A 21,262-nucleotide genomic window follows, 5' to 3' on the forward strand; every position below is an offset into this window, starting at 1 on the left:
GGGAGGGTTTTTTGGAAGGGCCATCCTGCGTGACACTGCAATGCCACTCCTAGATGGGCCCGGTGTTTGTGTCGGCCACTAGGGTCGCTAATCTTACTCACACAGCTACCTCATTGCGCCTCTTTTTTTCTTTGCGTCATGTGCTGTTTGGGGAGGGTTTTTTGGAAGGGACATCCTGCGTGACACTGCAGTGCCACTCCTAGATGGGCCCGGTGTTTGTGTCGGCCACTAGGGTCGCTAATCTTACTCACACAGCTACCTCATTGCGCCTCTTTTTTTCTTTGCGTCATGTGCTGTTTGGGGAGGGTTTTTTGGAAGGGACATCCTGCGTGACACTGCAGTGCCACTCCTAGATGGGCCCGGTGTTTGTGTCGGCCACTAGGGTCGCTTATCTTACTCACACAGCGACCTCGGTGCAAATTTTAGGACTAAAAATAATATTGTGAGGTGTGAGGTATTCAGAATAGACTGAAAATGAGTGTAAATTATGGTTTTTGAGGTTAATAATACTTTGGGATCAAAATGACCCCCAAATTCTATGATTTAAGCTGTTTTTTAGTGTTTTTGGAAAAAAACACCCGAATCCAAAACACACCCGAATCCGACAAAAAAAATTCGGTGAGGTTTTGCCAAAACGCGTTCGAACCCAAAACACGGCCGCGGAACCGAACCCAAAACCAAAACACAAAACCCGAAAAATTTCAGGCGCTCATCTCTACTTTTCACCCCACCCCCTCTCACCCCATTATCCACTGACCTGGCTGGCCACCACTGCTGTTTTCCTGACTGTGCAGGGTGCTGTCCTTTGTTGTTTAAGTGTGTGCCAGGCTGGCTGGGGTTTCCTGCTGTTTGACGCATGCGCAGAAGATGAAGTAGGAACTCTGGAACTGGGTCCTAGTGCTCAGCAGCTGTCTGGCTCCCCTCTGAAAAGGCTGCAGAGATCTTCAACTGCCTTGACAAGTGCAACACCTTGACATGTGTAGTGGGGAGGAGCAGAGAAGGAGGGGGGGGGGGACTGGAGACTGAAGAGCCCGTCTTCACAATTCATGCTGCTGGTGCCGCTGCAGTTTATACAGTCTGACAGGCGCAGCGGCAGCAACAGTGGACTGGACAGCAGCAGGGTAGCAGAGCACCTCTCCAGCCCGGCACCTACCTCCTTTGCATACCTTGCTGAGTGTGTTGCGCTGGCATTGCTTATGTCTCAGTCTGCTTTCACTGCTACATTTATCTGTTGCTCCTTTCCCTCTGCCATATATCCTAGTGTCTGCCATTAGAGTTTTTTTTATTTGATTTATGCGAACATGACAGTGTTAAAAAATTTACTTGTTAGGACAAACTGCAATTGACATTGGCAATGGTGTTGCTGTGCGATGGATTTTACGGAGAATCCATTCGCACAGCCGATCGCAAGGTGATTGACAGGCAGAAGGCGTTTGTGGGTGGCAACTGACTGTTTTCAGGGAGTGGTTGCAAAAACGCAGGCGTGTTCATGCGTTTGCAGGGAGGGATCCTGACGTCAATTCCGGCCCCAAACAGTCTGAAATGATCACAGCGACTGAGTAAGTCCTGGGCAACTCAGAAACTGCACAATGTTTTTTTTGTACCGCTTGGCTACACATGTGTTCGCACACTTGCAAAGCAAAAAATACACTCCCCTATGGACAGCGACTATCTGCTCGCAGCAGTGCAAAAAAACCCTAGCGAGCGATCAGGTCTGAATTAGACCCTATGGTCGTCATTCCGAGTTGATCGCTTGCTGCCGATTTTCGCAGTGCAGCGATTAAGTTAAAAAACGGCAAAAATGCGCATTGCATGGTACGCAGCGCGCATGCGCTAAGTACTTCCACACAAAACTTTGTAGATTTACACAAGCTCGAGCGACGTTTTTTCATCGCTCGAGTGATTGTAGTGTGATTGACAGGAAGTGAGTGTTTCTGGGCGGAAACTGGCCGTTTTCAGGGAGTGTGCTAAAAAACGCAGGCGTGCCAGGTAAAAACGCAGGAGTGGCTGGCCGAATGCAGGGCGTGTTTGTGACGTCAAACCAGGAACTAAACGGACTGAGGTGATCGCAGTCTAGGAGTAAGTCTGGAGCTACTCAGAAACTGCAGCAAATTATTTAGTAGCAGTTCTGCTAATCTTTCGTTCGCTATTCTGCTAAACTAAGATACACTCCCAGAGGGCGGCGGCCTAGCGTGTGCAATGCTGCTAAAAGCAGCTAGCGAGCGATCAACTCGGAATTAGGGCCTATGTGCACTGCAGATGGGGCAGATATAACATTTGCAGAGAAAGTTAGATTTAGGTGGGTTATTTTGTTTCTGTGCAGGGTAAATACTGGCTACTTTATTTTTATACTGCAATTTAGATTTCAGTTTAAACACACCCCACCCAAATCTACTCTATCTGCACATGTTATATCTGCCCCCCTGCAGTGCAATTGTTGTGCTCAATTGCGCTCAATTGCTAACAAATTTGCTGCTGCGATCAACTCTGAATTACCCCCTAAATCCACAACATTTTAAAAGTACCTTTGAACCTGGGCACTATTCCTGTGAAGGCAAAAGAGAGAGAGAGATGTGTGATTATAGCCCCAGAGGACTGCTGTGTAGACTTAGCTGCCTAGAATTCGTTACATAAAAAATGCACCAGTCTAAATTGGACAATATGAGTATCTACTGTTTGATACAACTTTTATATCATTTTCCAGCCTGTTAGAACTAAATTGATTTACTGATTGTCCTGTGCTTTGAGAGTAGGTCTGTAATGCCTTTTTATTAGACTATCTGCTAAATGAAATGCATCTCATTGTAGGATAATTATTCTGACTTCTTCATTAAAGACTAAATACTCTTATGCAATGTTAATCTTACTGAATTTTTTTGAGTATAGGATGTTGCTTTCATTTAAAATGGACATTTCACCTACATACACTGAAAGATCATGATGCCATTTTGAGGGCTGAGGAAATATGAGTACCGCACAGAGGCATTATTATAGAGATGTGCGGCGGGCACTTTTCGTGTTTTGTGTTTTGGTTTTGGTTCTAATTCCACTTTTGTGTTTTGGTTTTGGCTTGGTTTTGCCAAAACCACCCTTTCGTGTTTTGGTTTTGGATCTGGATGATTTTTTTTACAAAAACCATAAAAAAAAGCTAAAATCACAGAATTTGGGGTTAATTTTGCTCCTACTGTATTATTAACCTCAATAACATTCATTTCCACTCATTTCCACTCTATTCTGAACACCTCACACCTCACAATATTGTTTTTAGGCTAAAAGGTTGCACTGAGCTGTATGACTAAGCTAAGCGACACAAGTGTGTGGCACAAACACCTGGCCCATCTAGGAGTGACACTGCAGTGTCAGACAGGAGGGCAGATATAAACAAAAGGCCCCAAACGACACATCATGTAAAGAAGAAAAAGAATTGCAATGAGGTAGTTGTATGACTAAGCCAAGCGACACAAACAATTGGCCCATCTAGGCGTGGTACTGCAGTGGCAGACAGGTGGGCAGATATTAAAAAAAAGGCCCCTAACAGCACATGATGCAAAGAAGCAAAAAAGGTGCACCGAGATTTCTGTATGACTAAGCTAAGTGACACAACCACCTGGCCCATCTAGTAGTGTCACGCAGTGGCTGAATGTCGAGAGTGGGCTGCAATTGTTTGGTCCACTGACAGCATCTCCAGCACGCTCCAGTCATTTTTTAAAAAATCTGCAATTGGTGGACTTATACGGCAGTACCCCAGGACTAATACAGCAGTACCCCTGGACTCATACAGCAGTGTCACACAGGATAGCACTTTTCAAAAACTAGGCCCCAAACAGCACCTCATGCAAAGATGTCGAAGAGGTGCAATGAGGTAGCTGTATGACTAAGCCAAGCGACACAAACAATTCCATCTGGAATTATACGTCCAAGTCACTGGAATTAATTGGCAAGATCACTGAAATTAATAATTATACGTCCAAATCACTGGAATTAATTGGCAAATTCACTGGAATTATACGTCCAAATCATTGGAATTAATTTGCAAAATCACTGTAATTAATAAATATATGTCCAAATCACTGGAATTATACTGCAAAATCACTGGAATTATACATCCAAATCACTGGACTTAATTTGCAAAATCACTGTAATTAATAATTATACGTCCAAATCACTGAAATTATACTGCAAACTCACTGTAATTATACATCCAAATCACTGGAATTAATTGTCAAAATCACTCTAATTAATAATTATATGTCCAAATCACTGGAATTAAATGTCAAAATCTCGGTATTGGCTGCCTAGATGGGATTTGGTACCGGGGACACAATACCTCCATCAATTGTCTAAATCCCACTGCACTAATGGCGGATACCGGACGCACGTCTAACACCAACATAAGTGTCAAGGCCTCAGTTATGAGGGCTTCCATCATCATGTGAAGCTGAACCACTAGTCATGAACATAGGCCAGGGCCTCAGCCATTCCTTGCCACTCCGTGTTGTAAATTGCCAAGTTTACGTTTGTCCTCAGACCATTTAAATTTCTTTTTTTTGGGGTCTTTTTACTGAACTTTGGCTTTTTGGATTTTTATGCCCTCTACTATCACATTGGGCATCGGCCTTGGCAGACGACGATGGCATTTCATCATCTATGTCATGGCTAGAGGCAGCAGCTTCAGCACTAGGAGGAAGTGGTTCTTGATCTTTCCCTATTTTATCCTCAAATTTTTGTTCTCCATTATGTTTCTGGAGTTATATAACACAACATGCAGCACAGGAATGACTGATGGCTGATGGCCAGGACACTACCACTGGTCTGATGCAGCACAACACAACAACACTATGAGGTTGTTGTTGTTGTTGTTGTTGTTGTTGTTGTTGTTGTTGTTGTTGTTGTTGTTGTTGTTGTTGTTGTTGTTGTTGTTGTTGTTGTTGTTGTTGTTGTTGTTGTTGTTGTTGTTGTTGTTGTTTGGCAGCAGTGGACATATAGCAGCAGCGTATACCACTGTGACTGCCTGGTCACTGGAATGACTGATGGCCAGGACACTACCACTGGTCTGATGCAGCACAACACAGCAACACTGTAAGGGACTTATACAGCTACACTGGATATATGGCAGCAGAGGACACCACCACTGTGACTGGTCACTGGACTGATGTTGCACAAGACACTTCCCCTAGTCTAATGCAGGACAACACAGCACCACTAAAAGGGACTTATACAGCTACACTGGATATATGGCAGCAGAGGACACCACCACTGTGACTGGTCACTGGAGTGATGCTGCACAGGACACTACCCCTAGTCTGATGCAAGACAACACAGCAAAAATGCAAGGGACTTATACAGCAGCCAGCAGCACTGGGGACATATAGCAGCAGAGGACACCAACACTGTGACTGGCTGGACTGATGCAGCACAATACACTGACTACACTGGACAGAACTGAGCAGCACAGCACAGCACAAGACTCGCCACCCCACTTTCCTGCCCCACACAGACATTGAGGACGGAGACACGTCCTCTCACTACACTCTCCGAGACTGGAGTGAAAATGACCGCGACACACGGCTCTTTATATGGAATCCAAATCCCGCAAGAATCCGACAGCGGGATGATGACGTTTTGCCTCGTTCAGGTTTCCAAGTCAGGCGGGAAAACACGAGCCCGGCTCGGAACCGGACTCGAATGGTGAAGTTTGGTACGGTTTGGTTCTCTGAGAGCCGAACCCGCTCATCTCTAATTATTAACACGTGAAATATTAGTGGACTGCCAGCAGGCAGAGCTGGATTAACAATGGGCCTGATGGAGCTGCAGCTCCAGGCCTGTCATCAAAATAGGCCCAAAGCCAGTGGCAAACGCAGGATTTCTAGTGGGGGGGTTCCTAATTTGCGGCAATCTAGAGGATCGATAGAAGAACCTAGTAATTCACTGGATATTATATGGAATACAGTATTAATATCTAACACTATAGATGGTTTATAGTATAGGCTGTATCAAACATTTTAATAATATAGATAAGATAAGTGGTCAGGAAAAGTTACAACATACCATAATAAATAAATAAATAAATAAATAAATAAACACAGAAACATAATAGAACAGTACTGCACTTTTTAAGTACACATTCTCCCACCTCATGATAAGGCTACTGTCTTTTCTTTCTGGTAGCTACTCTCTGGTTCAGTGCACTGATTGAGGACTCAACCACTGGGCATGTGCAGCAGCTCTGTTCTGTCCCCTAAACTGCATGATGTGGCGGCAGATCTAGTAATTGTATTAAATACCATTGCTATTGTAATGATTTGAGTTACTTGCCGAGAGGAGGGGGCCCGGAAACTAGAGATGAGCGCCTGAAATTTTTCGGGTTTTGTGTTTTGGTTTTGGGTTCGGTTCCGCGGCCGTGTTTTGGGTTCGAACGCGTTTTGGCAAAACCTCACCGAATTATTTTTGTCGGATTCGGGTGTGTTTTGGATTCGGGTGTTTTTTTCAAAAAACACTAAAAAACAGCTTAAATCATAGAATTTGGGGGTCATTTTGATCCCAAAGTATTATTAACCTCAAAAACCATAATTTACACTCATTTTCAGTCTATTCTGAATACCTCACACCTCACAATATTATTTTTAGTCCTAAAATTTGCACCGAGGTCGCTGTGTGAGTAAGATAAGCGACCCTAGTGGCCGACACAAACACCGGGCCCATCTAGGAGTGGCACTGCAGTGTCACGCAGGATGTCCCTTCCAAAAAACCCTCCCCAAACAGCACATGACGCAAAGAAAAAAAGAGGCGCAATGAGGTAGCTGTGTGAGTAAGATTAGCGACCCTAGTGGCCGACACAAACACCGGGCCCATCTAGGAGTGGCACTGCAGTGTCACGCAGGATGGCCCTTCCAAAAAAACCTCCCCAAACAGCACATGACGCAAAGAAAAAAAGAGGCGCAATGAGGTAGCTGACTGTGTGAGTAAGATTAGCGACCCTAGTGGCCGACACAAACACCGGGCCCATCTAGGAGTGGCACTGCAGTGTCACGCAGGATGGCCCTTCCAAAAAACCCTCCCCAAACAGCACATGACGCAAAGAAAAAAAGAGGCGCAATGAGGTAGCTGACTGTGTGAGTAAGATTAGCGACCCTAGTGGCCGACACAAACACCGGGCCCATCTAGGAGTGGCACTGCAGTGTCACGCAGGATGTCCCTTCCAAAAAACCCTCCCCAAACAGCACGACGCAAAGAAAAAAAGAGGCGCAATGAGGTAGCTGTGTGAGTAAGATTAGCGACCCTAGTGGCCGACACAAACACCGGGCACATCTAGGAGTGGCACTGCAGTGTCACGCAGGATGTCCCTTCCAAAAAACCCTCCCCAAACAGCACATGATGCAAAGAAAAAAAGAGGCGCAATGAGGTAGCTGTGTGAGTAAGATTAGCGACCCTAGTGGCCGACACAAACACCGGGCCCATCTAGGAGTGGCACTGCAGTGTCACGCAGGATGTCCCTTCCAAAAAACCCTCCCCAATCAGCACATGATGCAAAGAAAAAGAAAAGAAAAAAGAGGTGCAAGATGGAATTATCCTTGGGCCCTCCCACCCACCCTTATGTTGTATAAACAAAACAGGACATGCACACTTTAACCAACCCATCATTTCAGTGACAGGGTCTGCCACACGACTGTGACTGATATGACGGGTTGGTTTGGACCCCCCCCAAAAAAGAAGCAATTAATCTCTCCTTGCACAAACTGGCTCTACAGAGGCAAGATGTCCACCTCATCTTCACCCTCCGATATATCACCGTGTACATCCCCCTCCTCACAGATTATCAATTCGTCCCCACTGGAATCCACCATCTCAGCTCCCTGTGTACTTTGTGGAGGCAATTGCTGCTGGTCAATGTCTCCGCGGAGGAATTGATTATAATTCATTTTAATGAACATCATCTTCTCCACATTTTCTGGATGTAACCTCGTACGCCGATTGCTGACAAGGTGAGCGGCGGCACTAAACACTCTTTCGGAGTACACACTTGTGGGAGGGCAACTTAGGTAGAATAAAGCCAGTTTGTGCAAGGGCCTCCAAATTGCCTCTTTTTCCTGCCAGTATAAGTACGGACTGTGTGACGTGCCTACTTGGATGCGGTCACTCATATAATCCTCCACCATTCTATCAATGTTGAGAGAATCATATGCAGTGACAGTAGACGACATGTCCGTAATCGTTGTCAGGTCCTTCAGTCCGGACCAGATGTCAGCATCAGCAGTCGCTCCAGACTGCCCTGCATCACCGCCAGCGGGTGGGCTCGGAATTCTGAGCCTTTTCCTCGCACCCCCAGTTGCGGGAGAATGTGAAGGAGGAGATGTTGACAGGTCGCGTTCCGCTTGACTTGACAATTTTGTCACCAGCAGGTCTTTCAACCCCAGCAGACCTGTGTCTGCCGGAAAGAGAGATCCAAGGTAGGCTTTAAATCTAGGATCGAGCACGGTGGCCAAAATGTAGTGCTCTGATTTCAACAGATTGACCACCCGTGAATCCTTGTTAAGCGAATTAAGGGCTGCATCCACAAGTCCCACATGCCTAGCGGAATCGCTCCCTTTTAGCTCCTTCTTCAATGCCTCCAGCTTCTTCTGCAAAAGCCTGATGAGGGGAATGACCTGACTCAGGCTGGCAGTGTCTGAACTGACTTCACGTGTGGCAAGTTCAAAGGGCATCAGAACCTTGCACAACGTTGAAATCATTCTCCACTGCACTTGAGACAGGTGCATTCCATCTCCTATATCGTGCTCAATTGTATAGGCTTGAATGGCCTTTTGCTGCTCCTCCAACCTCTGAAGCATATAGAGGGTTGAATTCCACCTCGTTACCACTTCTTGCTTCAGATGATGGCAGGGCAGGTTCAGTAGTTTTTGGTGGTGCTCCAGTCTTCTGTACGTGGTGCCTGTACGCCGAAAGTGTCCCGCAATTTTTCTGGCCACCGACAGCATCTCTTGCACGCCCCTGTCGTTTTTAAAAAAATTCTGCACCACCAAATTCAAGGTATGTGCAAAACATGGGACGTGCTGGAATTTGCCCATATTTAATGCACACACAATATTGCTGGCGTTGTCCGATGCCACAAATCCACAGGAGAGTCCAATTGGGGTAAGCCATTCCGCGATGATCTTCCTCAGTTGCCGTAAGAGGTTTTCAGCTGTGTGCGTATTCTGGAAAGCGGTGATACAAAGCGTAGCCTGCCTAGGAAAGAGTTGGCGTTTGCGAGATGCTGCTACTGGTGCCGCCGCTGCTGTTCTTGCGGCGGGAGTCCATACATCTACCCAGTGGGCTGTCACAGTCATATAGTCCTGACCCTGCCCTGCTCCACTTGTCCACATGTCCGTGGTTAAGTGGACATTGGGTACAACTGCATTTTTTAGGAGACTGGTGAGTCTTTTTCTGACGTCCGTGTACATTCTCGGTATCGCCTGCCTAGAGAAGTGGAACCTAGATGGTATTTGGTAACGGGGGCACACTGCCTCAATAAATTGTCTAGTTCCCTGTGAACTAACGGCGGATACCGGACGCACGTCTAACACCAACATAGTTGTCAAGGACTCAGTTATCCGCTTTGCAGTAGGATGACTGCTGTGATATTTCATCTTCCTCGCAAAGGACTGTTGAACAGTCAATTGCTTACTGGAAGTAGTACAAGTGGGCTTACGACTTCCCCTCTGGGATGACCGACTCCCAGCGGCAACAACAGCAGCGCCAGCAGCAGTAGGCGTTACACGCAAGGATGCATCGGAGGAATCCCAGGCAGGAGAGGACTCGTCAGACTTGCCAGTGACATGGCCTGCAGGACTATTGGCATTCCTGGGGAAGGAGGAAATTGACACTGAGGGAGTTGGTGGGGTGGTTTGCGTGAGCTTGGTTACAAGAGGAAGGGATTTACTGGTCAGTGGACTGCTTCCGCTGTCACCCAAAGTTTTTGAACTTGTCACTGACTTATTATGAATGCGCTGCAGGTGACGTATAAGGGAGGATGTTCCGAGGTGGTTAACGTCCTTACCCCTACTTATTACAGCTTGACAAAGGGAACACACGGCTTGACACCTGTTGTCCGCATTTCTGGTGAAATACCTCCACACCGAAGAGCTGATTTTTTTGGTATTTTCACCTGGCATGTCAACGGCCATATTCCTCCCACGGACAACAGGTGTCTCCCCGGGTGCCTGACTTAAACAAACCACCTCACCATCAGAATCCTCCTGGTCAATTTCCTCCCCAGCGCCAGCAACACCCATATCCTCCTCATCCTGGTGTACTTCAACACTGACATCTTCAATCTGACTATCAGGAACTGGACTGCGGGTGCTCCTTCCAGCACTTGCAGGGGGCGTGCAAATGGTGGAAGGCGCATGCTCTTCACGTCCAGTGTTGGGAAGGTCAGGCATCGCAACCGACACAATTGGATTCTCCTTGTGGATTTGGGATTTCAAAGAACGCACAGTTCTTTGCGGTGCTTTTGCCAGCTTGAGTCTTTTCAGTTTTCTAGCGAGAGGCTGAGTGCTTCCATCCTCATGTGAAGCTGAACCACTAGCCATGAACATAGGCCAGGGCCTCAGCCGTTCCTTGCCACTCCGTGTGGTAAATGGCATATTGGCAAGTTTACGCTTCTCCTCCGACAATTTTATTTTAGGTTTTGGAGTCCTTTTTTTACTGATATTTGGTGTTTTGGTTTTGACATGCTCTGTACTATGCCATTGGGCATCGGCCTTGGCAGACGACGTTGCTGGCATTTCATCGTCTCGGCCATGACTAGTGGCAGCAGCTTCAGCACGAGGTGGAAGTGGATCTTGATCTTTCCCTAATTTTGGAACCTCAACATTTTTGTTCTCCATATTTTAATAGGCACAACTAAAAGGCACCTCAGGTAAACAATGGAGATGGATGGATTGGATACTAGTATACAATTATGGACGGGCTGCCGAGTGCCGACACAGAGGTAGCCACAGCCGTGAACTACCGCACTGTACTGTGTCTGCTGCTAATATATAGACTGGTTGATAAAGAGATAGTATACTCGTAACTAGTATGTATGTATAAAGAAAGAAAAAAAAACCACGGTTAGGTCACTGGTATATACAATTATGGACGGGCTGCCGAGTGCCGACACAGAGGTAGCCACAGCCGTGAACTACCGCACTGTACTGTGTCTGCTGCTAATATATAGACTGGTTGATAAAGAGATAGTATACTCGTAACTAGTATGTATGTATAAAGAAAGAAAAAAAAACACGGTTAGGTCACTGGTATATACAATTATGGACGGGCTGCCGAGTGCCGACACAGAGGTAGCCACAGCCGTGAACTACCGCACTGTACTGTGTCTGCTGCTAATATATAGACTGGTTGATAAAGAGATAGTATACTCGTAACTAGTATGTATGTATAAAGAAAGAAAAAAAACCACGGTTAGGTCACTGGTATATACAATTATGGACGGGCTGCCGAGTGCCGACACAGAGGTAGCCACAGCCGTGAACTACCGCACTGTACTGTGTCTGCTGCTAATATATAGACTGGTTGATAAAGAGATAGTATACTCGTAACTAGTATGTATGTATAAAGAAAGAAAAAAAAACCACGGTTAGGTCACTGGTATATACAATTATGGACGGGCTGCCGAGTGCCGACACAGAGGTAGCCACAGCCGTGAACTACCGCACTGTACTGTGTCTGCTGCTAATATATAGACTGGTTGATAAAGAGATAGTATACTCGTAACTAGTATGTATGTATAAAGAAAGAAAAAAAAACCACGGTTAGGTCACTGGTATATACAATTATGGACGGGCTGCCGAGTGCCGACACAGAGGTAGCCACAGCCGTGAACTACCGCACTGTACTGTGTCTGCTGCTAATATATAGACTGGTTGATAAAGAGATAGTATACTCGTAACTAGTATGTATGTATAAAGAAAGAAAAAAAAACACGGTTAGGTCACTGGTATATACAATTATGGACGGGCTGCGGAGTGCCGACACAGAGGTAGCCACAGCCGTGAACTACCGCACTGTACTGTGTCTGCTGCTAATATATAGACTGGTTGATAAAGAGATAGTATACTCGTAACTAGTATGTATGTATAAAGAAAGAAAAAAAAACCACGGTTAGGTCACTGGTATATACAATTATGGACGGGCTGCCGAGTGCCGACACAGAGGTAGCCACAGCCGTGAACTACCGCACTGTACTGTGTCTGCTGCTAATATATAGACTGGTTGATAAAGAGATAGTATACTCGTAACTAGTATGTATGTATAAAGAAAGAAAAAAAAACCACGGTTAGGTCACTGGTATATACAATTATGGACGGGCTGCCGAGTGCCGACACAGAGGTAGCCACAGCCGTGAACTACCGCACTGTACTGTGTCTGCTGCTAATATATAGACTGGTTGATAAAGAGATAGTATACTCGTAACTAGTATGTATGTATAAAGAAAGAAAAAAAAACCACGGTTAGGTCACTGGTATATACAATTATGGACGGGCTGCCGAGTGCCGACACAGAGGTAGCCACAGCCGTGAACTACCGCACTGTACTGTGTCTGCTGCTAATATAGACTGGTTGATAAAGAGATAGTATACTACTAATATTATATACTGGTGGTCAGGTCACTGGTCACTAGTCACACTGGCAGTGGCACTCCTGCAGCAAAAGTGTGCACTGTTTAATTTTAATATAATATTATGTACTCCTGGCTCCTGCTATAACCTATAACTGGCACTGCAGTAGTGCTCCCCAGTCTCCCCCACAATTATAAGCTGTGTGAGCTGAGCAGTCAGACAGATATATAATATATATATAGATGATGCAGCACACTGGCCTGAGCCTGAGCAGTGCACACAGATATGGTATGTATGTGACTGAGTCACTGTGTGCTGTGTATCGCTTTTTTCAGGCAGAGAACGGATTATAAATAAAAGTGGTGGTCACTGGTCACTATCAGCAAAACTCTGCACTGTACACTACTGAGTACTCCTAATGCTCCCCAAAATTAGTAAATCAAGTGTCTAAACGGAGAGGACGCCAGCCACGTCCTCTCCCTATCAATCTCAATGCACGTGTGAAAATGGCGGCGACGCGCGGCTCCTTATATAGAATCCGAGTCTCGCGATAGAATCCGAGCCTCGCGAGAATCCGACAGCGTCATGATGACGTTCGGGCGCGCTCGGGTTAACCGAGCAAGGCGGGAAGATCCGAGTCGCTCGGACTCGTGAAAAAAAACATGAAGTTCTGGCGGGTTCGGATTCAGAGAAACCGAACCCGCTCATCTCTACCGGAAACCCCCCTGCATTTGCCTATGAAAGCATCTACTATTCTGCTGTAGACAGTAAAACATTTTCTCCTGCTACAGCAGCCTGACAGTGGCCATCCGAGGCCCTGCCCCCACTGGCCTTGACATTCCTCTCACACACTCCTGGCCGTGGCTCCGTTGGATAAAACTGCGCCACCTGCATAGTTACACATGATAGTGGTGCAGTGGAAGGCCTCACTAGCCTTCCCGGTGCCACATACACACACTGACTGGGGCTGGGCTCCTCCCCTGGGGCGTCACAGTGTGTGACATCACAGAGGTACCGCCCCACCACCACCATTCCGTAAAGCAGCTATGTCCTCTGACCAGTACAGCAGCTCTGTGAAGTGTGAAGGCAGCTCAGTGGCAGGGTTTCTGATCCTTCCGAATGAGGTGAGGTGTTAGTCCTGCTGGCTGCTGCTGTGATAATAGTAACTGGTATGCAGGACAGGCTGAGGCACTGATAAGAGTTATATATATATATATATATAGAGAGAGAGAGAAAGACACTCAATGGTTATTGTCAGTGCACTTGCCAGTGCACAGCCCTCCGAAACTGCTTCCACTGGTAGCTACATAAAATTCTGTAAGTTGCGGCACTCTGGGCTGGGAAATAAACACTTGTTACTTAATGATAGGTTTACAACTTTTTAGTGCTTTATTGGTTCTTTGCTTAACCTGACGAAAGTGCCAATATAGCACTGAAACGTTGTTAAGCTCTCATGGAGCAGCAAGTGTTTATTTATCAGCCTGGAGTGCCGCCATTTACCAAATGTTATATCTATACAGGAATATGAACGTTAGCAAAGTGTGGGTACCCTTCCTGTTTACTAGTAGGATAATCAGCCTTCTACTGACATATAAGGACAAATGTTGAATGGTCCAAAGGCCAGCCAGAATGGTAGCATTTTGGTCTTGGTAATGTTTGTGCATGTTAAAAGCGCACACTTGTGGAACTGACATTTATATTTGGGACTATGGGACGCATAGGAGAATCGGTTGTGGTACGCTGTTATGTGCACAGCAGAATTCAGTGAGCTGCGCTGTAACATGGATATTTGCGTTCCACAGCCATTGTGGTAAATTCTATACACTGGAAGTCATCTGTAATGGTTAGCGGTATTAGAGATGTGCACCGGAAATTTTTCGGGTTTTGTGTTTTGGTTTTGGATTCGGTTCCGCGGCCGTGTTTTGGATTCGGACGCGTTTTGGCAAAACCTTCATGAAAATTTTTTGTCGGATTCGGGTGTGTTTTGGATTTGGGTGTTTTTTTTTCAAAAACCCCTCAAAAACAGCTTAAATCATAGAATTTGGGGGTAATTTTGATCCTATAGTATTATTAACCTCAATAACCATAATTTCCACTCATTTCCAGTCTATTCTGAACACCTCACACCTCACAATATTATTTTTAGTCCTAAAATTTGCACCAAGGTCGCTGGATGACTAAGCTATGCGACCCAAGTGGGCGGCACAAACACCTGGCCCATCTAGGAGTGGCACTGCAGTGTCAGACAGGATGGCACTTAAAAAAATAGTCCCCAAACAGCACATGATGCAAAGAAAAGAAAAAAAAGAGGTGCACTGTGGTCGCTGGATGGCTAAGCTAAGCGACACAAGTGGGTGGCACAAACACCTGGCCCAACTAGGAGTGGCACTGCAGTGTAAGACACGATGGCACTTAAAAAAATTGGCCCCAAACATCACATGATGCATAGATAAATAATAAAAAAAGAGGTGCAAGATGGAATTGTCCTTGGGACCCTCCCGCCCACCCTTAGGTTGTATAAACAGGTCATGAACACTTTAACAAACCCATCATTTCAGCCACAGGGTCTGCCACATGACTGTGGCTGAAATGACTGGTTGGTTTGGGCCCCCACCAAAAAAAGAAGCAATCAATCTCTCTTTGCTCAAACTGGCTCGACAGAGGCAAGATGTCGACTTCATCATCATCCTCCGATTCCTCACGCCTTTCACTGTGTACATCCCCCTCCTCAGAGAGTATTAATTCGTCCCCACTGGAATCCACCATCTCAGGTCCCTGTGTACTTTCTGGAGGCAATTGCTGGTGAATGTCTCCACGGAGGAATTGATTATAATTCATTTTGATGAACATCATCTTCTCCACATTTTCTGGAAGTAACCTCCTACGCCTATCGCTGACAAGGTGACCGGATGAACTAAACACTTTTGCTCCCAGCTCCAGTTGCGGGAGAATGTGAAGGAGGAGCTGTTGATGGGTCACGTTCCGCTTGAGTTGACAAGTGTCTTACCAGCAGGTCTTTGAACCTCTGCAGACTTGTGTCTGCCGGAAAGAGAGATACAACGTAGGCTTTAAACCTAGGATCGAGCACGGTGGCCAAAATGTAGTGCTCTGATTTCAACAGATTGACCACCCATGAATCCTGGTTAAGCGAATGAAGGGCTCCATCCACAAGTCCCACATGCCTAGCGGAATCGCTCCATTTTTAGCTCCTCCTTCAATCTCTCCAGCTGCTTCTGCAAAAGCCTGATGAGGGGAATGACCTGACTCAGGCTGGCAGTGTCTGAACTGACTTCACGTGTGACAAGTTCAAAGGGTTGCAAAACCTTGCACAATGTTGAAATCATTCTCCACTGCGCTTGAGTCAGGTGCATTCCGCCTCCTTTGCCTACATCGTAGGCAGATGTATAGGCTTGAATGGCCTTTTGCTGCTCCTCCATCCTCTGAAGCATATAGAGGGTTGAATTCCACCTCGTTACCACCTCTTGCTTCAGATGATGGCGGGGCAGGTTCAGGAGTGTTTGCTGGTGTTCTAGTCTTCGGCACGCGGTGGCTGAAAGCCGACAGTGGCCCGCAATTCTTCGGGACACCGACAGCATCTCTTGCACGCCCCTGTCGTTTTTTTTTTTAATTCTGCACCACCAAATTCAATGTATGTTCAAAACATGGGACGTGCTGGAATTTGCCCACATGTAATGCACGCACAATATTGGTGGCGTTGTCCGATGTCACAAATCCCCAGGAGAGTCCAATTGGGGTAAGCCATTCTGCGATGATGTTCCTCAGTTTCCGTAAGAGGTTGTCAGCTGTGTGCCTCTTATTGAAAGCGGTGATACAAAGCGTAGCCTGCCTAGGAACGAGTTGGCGTTTGCGAGATCCTGCTATTGGTGCCGCCGCTGCTGTTCTTGCTGCGGGAGGCAATACATCTACCCAGTGGGTTGTCACAGTCATATAGTCCTGAGTCTGCCCTGCTCCACTTGTCCACATGTCAGTGGTTAAGTGGACATTGGGTACAACTGCATTTTTTAGGACACTGGTGAGTCTTTTTCTGACGTCTGTGTACATTCTCGGTATCGCCTGCCTAGAGAAGTGGAACCTAGATGGGATTTGGTACCGGGGACACACTACCTCAAGAAATTCTCTAAGTCCCAGTGAACTAACGCTGGATACCGGGCGCACGTCTAACACCAACACAGCTGCCAAGGCCTGAGTTATCCGCTTTGCAACAGGATGACTGCTGTGATATTTCATCTTCCTCGCAAAGGACTGTTGGACAGTCAATTGCTTACTGGAAGTAGTACAAGTGGTCTTCCGATTTCCCCTCTGGGATGATGATCGACTCCCAGCAGCAGCAACAACAGCAGCGCCAGCAGCAGTAGGCGTTACACTCAAGGATCCATCGGAGGAATCCCAGTCAGGAGAGGACTCGTCAGACTTGCCAGTAACATGGCCTGCAGGACTATTGGCGTTCCTGTCTAAGGAGGAGGAAATTGACACTGAGGGAGTTGGTGGTGTGATTTGCACTGGGAGCTTGGGTACAAGAGGAAGGGATTTAGTTGTCAGTGGACTGCTTCCGCTATCACCCAAAGTTTTTGAACTCAGGAAGTGACCAAGCCCGGAGAACGGGCGAAACGCGTCTTCCGTACCCCACTGCCTGGGGTATAGCCGATTCCAGATTGCCTGAACCCTGCACAGCTCCGTTTTATCCAGCCGCCAGATCCACGGACCGCCGCACACCGCCGTGACGTGACACCTGCTACCCACGCTCCACCCAAAGTACAGAGACTTCATCTCTTACACGTATCCGATAGACTGCTCGACCCTGTGGACACATCACGGGAGACTGCCCGGCCCTGTGGACACATCGTGGTGCACAATCTCAGCACGCGCTGGACTCCATACTTGAGATATGTCTGGATTGTGACTCAGGACATCTTCTGAATACACTTCACTCTGCCTGCTACCAGTGACTGACCATTTTCCTCATCCCGGGTAATATCCGCATAATCATATTTTATCTCTCACTGGCATCAACTTCTATGTCCGTTATATATATTGCCTCATAATATTGATTTACATTAAGTTTATCACAATAATAGTCTTTTTTGATTCTAAAATAGACTTGTCCTTTTTAGGCTGTTGATATATAGCGGCTTGTTATCTTATGATATATAATATTGTGGAGCTAATAGAGTATCAGAGCCCTGGTCAGTTATAAAATCTGACATATTAATTTTTATATCGCAGAATCTCTTTTCTTCCCTCCCCCCCTCTCTCTGTTTCCCAGTATCTATTGGGAGAGACTGGTTATAGTAGCATTGTCTGTTCCAGTTATTTGACCCATGTTTGCAGCTTTGATATTATTGTAACAAGAAAGCAACCAACTTTATTTGCATTTTACATCATACAATTGTTGCCATTAATTAGCTACCTTGTTACATCTCTCCACATAGGATATCTCTTTGGGAGACACATGATATTAATTTGCCAGTATGTTTCGAATGATCTAAAATTACATCTTTGTTTCATGTACAATGAGCCTCCTTTGGCACTCAGTATCAATACCATTATAGATACTTTATGTATCCATAATTTAAAGGTATATCCAATTACAGTTACTGTTTTGGAATATTGGCCCTCATTCCGAGTTGATCGCTCGGTATTTTTCATCGCATCGCAGTGAAATTCCGCTTAGTACGCATGCGCAATATTCGCACTGCGACTGCGCCAAGTAATTTTACAATGGAGATAGTATTTTTACTCACGGCTTTTTGATTGACAGGAAATGGGTGTTACTGGGCGGAAACAGGCCGTTTTATGGGCGTGCGGGAAAAAACGCTACCGTTTCCGGAAAAAACGCAGGAGTGGCCGGGGAAACGGGGGAGTGTCTGGGCGAACGCTGGGTGTGTTTGTGACGTCAAAACAGGAACGACAAGCACTGAACTGATCGCAGATGCCGAGTAAGTCTGAAGCTACTCTGAAACTGCTAAGTAGTTAGTAATCGCAATATTGCGAATACATCGGTCGCAATTTTAAGAAGCTAAGATTCACTCCCAGTAGGCGGCGGCTTAGCGTGTGTAACTCTGCTAAAATCGCCTTGCGAGCGATCAACTCGGAATGAGGGCCATTATTCATTGTACCGTGAGCTTATTGACCAATAATAATTTCATCACAAATGAGCTTTTGTGCCCTCTACTCTTCTGTTGTCTCTGGCTTTCCCTATTTTCAGGACTCTCACCATTGATTCAGGGGTACTTATCCCTGTCTAACATTGGCAGCAAATCCCCTATTTTCCTCTTCAATCTACATCTACCTTTTCCCTTCCCCATTCGTGAACTCTCATCAGTGATTCCAGAGCTTTTGATATTGAATATTCCTTCTACTTTCATACCACACTGGCAACGCCCGAATCCTTCCGATCTTGGAAGCTAAGCAGTGTTGGGCTGGGTTAGTACTCAAGTGGGAGACTCTTGAGGAATACTCAGTTCAGTAGAAGTCTTTGGACGGATATGCTCAGCGTCTAACACTGACAGCAGATTCATCTTGCTTATTCAGCCTTCTCTATTGTCACTTATTCCTTTCTCAAGTCCTTCTCATAAGAGATACATTACCTACCTAAATTAGGCAGTAATTGCCATATATACCCATGTAGGACATACAGCGTGCTTTTCAGGCTTATAGTTGAATATATAGCATTTTCAAGCTTACAATTGATAATAATCTGCATTTTTAAACCCAGGCAGCCTAGAACTATCAGTCAGTATTCATACTGTTAACATCTGTTCTATGTTCCCCCACCCTTCCCCCCTTTCTTTCGATTGACAAAATATCCTACTACTATTTTATTGTTGTTGTTAATAAAAACTATATCTTTTAAACATTCTCGTTTCTTTTGAGACGGCCATACATACATATACAAGAGTGCGCCCACAAAAGAGTCTTCCTTTCTCTCCTTATTTGTGGTATGCTTTGTTGCTGACTCAGGGTGCACCACCAATCTGAAGATTACTAGAAAACATTGGTTTTCTTTTTTCATTTATCACATCTTGATTAAGATACTATCTATATTATATATGCTAAATACTCTCCAGTGCGGTATAACCCCAATACATGAAAGTTTTTGAACTTGTCAATTACTTTTGATGAATGCGCTCCAGGTGACGTATAAGGGAGGATGTTCCTAGGTGGTTAACGTCCTTACCCCTACTTATTACAGCTTGACAAAGGCAACACACGGCTTGACACCTGTTGTCCGCATTTCTGTTAAAATAATTCCACACCGAAGAGGTGATTTTTTTTGTAATTTGACCAGGCATGACAATGGCCATATTCATCCCACGGACAACAGGTGTCTCCCCGGGTGCCTGACTTAAACAAACCACCTCACCATCAGAATCCTCCTTGTCAATTTCCTCGTCAGCGCCAGCAACACCCATGTCCTCATCCTGGTGTACTTCAACAGTGACATCTTCAATTTGACTATCAGGAACTGGACTGTGGGTGCTCCTTCCAGCACTTGCAGGGGGCGTGCAAATGGTGGAAGGAGCCACCTCTTCCCATCCAGTGTTGGAAAGGTCAGGCATCGCAACCGACACAATTGGACTCTCCTTGGGGATTTGTGATTTAGAAGAACGCACAGTTCTTTGCTGTGCTTTTGCCATCTTAACTCTTTTCAGTTTTCTAGCAGGACGATGAGTGCTTCCATCTAGGGAGGCCAATCCCGGGCCGTTTTTTCAATCCTGGGATTTGGGATTGAAAAACGGTCAATCCTGGGATTCCCGGGATCCCGGGATTGCAGTAGGGATCAGAGAAAGTTGTAGGGAGCAGCGCTGGAGGGAGGGTGTAGGTAGCGGTGCGGGAGGTAGGGAGGGTGTAGGTAGTGGTTCGGGAGGTAGGGAGGGTGTAGGTAGCAATGCGGGAGGTAGGGAGAGTGTAGGTAGCAGTGCGGGAGGTAGGGAGGGTGTAGGTAGCGGTACGGGAGGAAGGAAGAGTGTAGGTAGCAGTGCGGGACTCAGGAGGGAGGGTGTAGGTCGCGGCAGGGAGGGTTGGTAGCGGCGCGGGAGGGAGGAAGGCTGTAGGGAGCACCACTGACTGCACGAAGGGAGAGAGGGTGGGTGTAAGTAATAGTACTTACTATTAGGCGGGCGGCAACCATGAACACACTGAACGCGGCGGCATTTCAAATGAAGCGCCGGCCGCCAGCCAACCAGAGCTGGCGGACCGGCAGCCAATCAGGGAAGCGGCCGCAGTAGTCGCTCCTGATTGGCTGCCGCTGCAGCTTCCCTGATTGGCTGCCGCTGCAGCTTCCCTGATTGGCTGCCGGTCCGCCAGCTCTGATTGGCTGGCGGCCGGTGCTACATTTGAAGTGCCGCCACGTTTTAACTTGTTCATGGCTGCCGCCCGCCTAGTATTAGTAAGTAGTATTACTTACGCCCACCCTCCCGCCGCCGCGCATGCGCAGTATAATCCCGTGAATCCCGGGATTGGATGCTCCAATCCTGGGATTCAAATCCCGGCATTTTTGGGCCCAAATCCCAGGATCCCGGGATTGGCCTCCCTACTTCCATCCTCATGTGAAGCTGAACCACTAGCCATGAACATAGGCCAGGGCTTCAGCCGTTCCTTGCCACTCCGTGTCGTAAATGGCATATTGGCAAGTTTACGCT

The 21,262-nt window shown here is 46.4% G+C and overlaps 1 pseudogene; it reads left to right on the top strand.

The window, feature by feature from the left end:
- Nucleotides 1-18,973: 18,973 nt before the first annotated feature.
- On the top strand, nt 18,974-19,092 carry LOC134946262 (5S ribosomal RNA; annotated as a pseudogene).
- Nucleotides 19,093-21,262: the final 2,170 nt, after the last annotated feature.

The sequence above is a fragment of the Pseudophryne corroboree genome, chromosome 7 (genome assembly GCF_028390025.1).
Source record: "Pseudophryne corroboree isolate aPseCor3 chromosome 7, aPseCor3.hap2, whole genome shotgun sequence".
NCBI classification, from domain to species: domain Eukaryota; kingdom Metazoa; phylum Chordata; class Amphibia; order Anura; family Myobatrachidae; genus Pseudophryne; species Pseudophryne corroboree.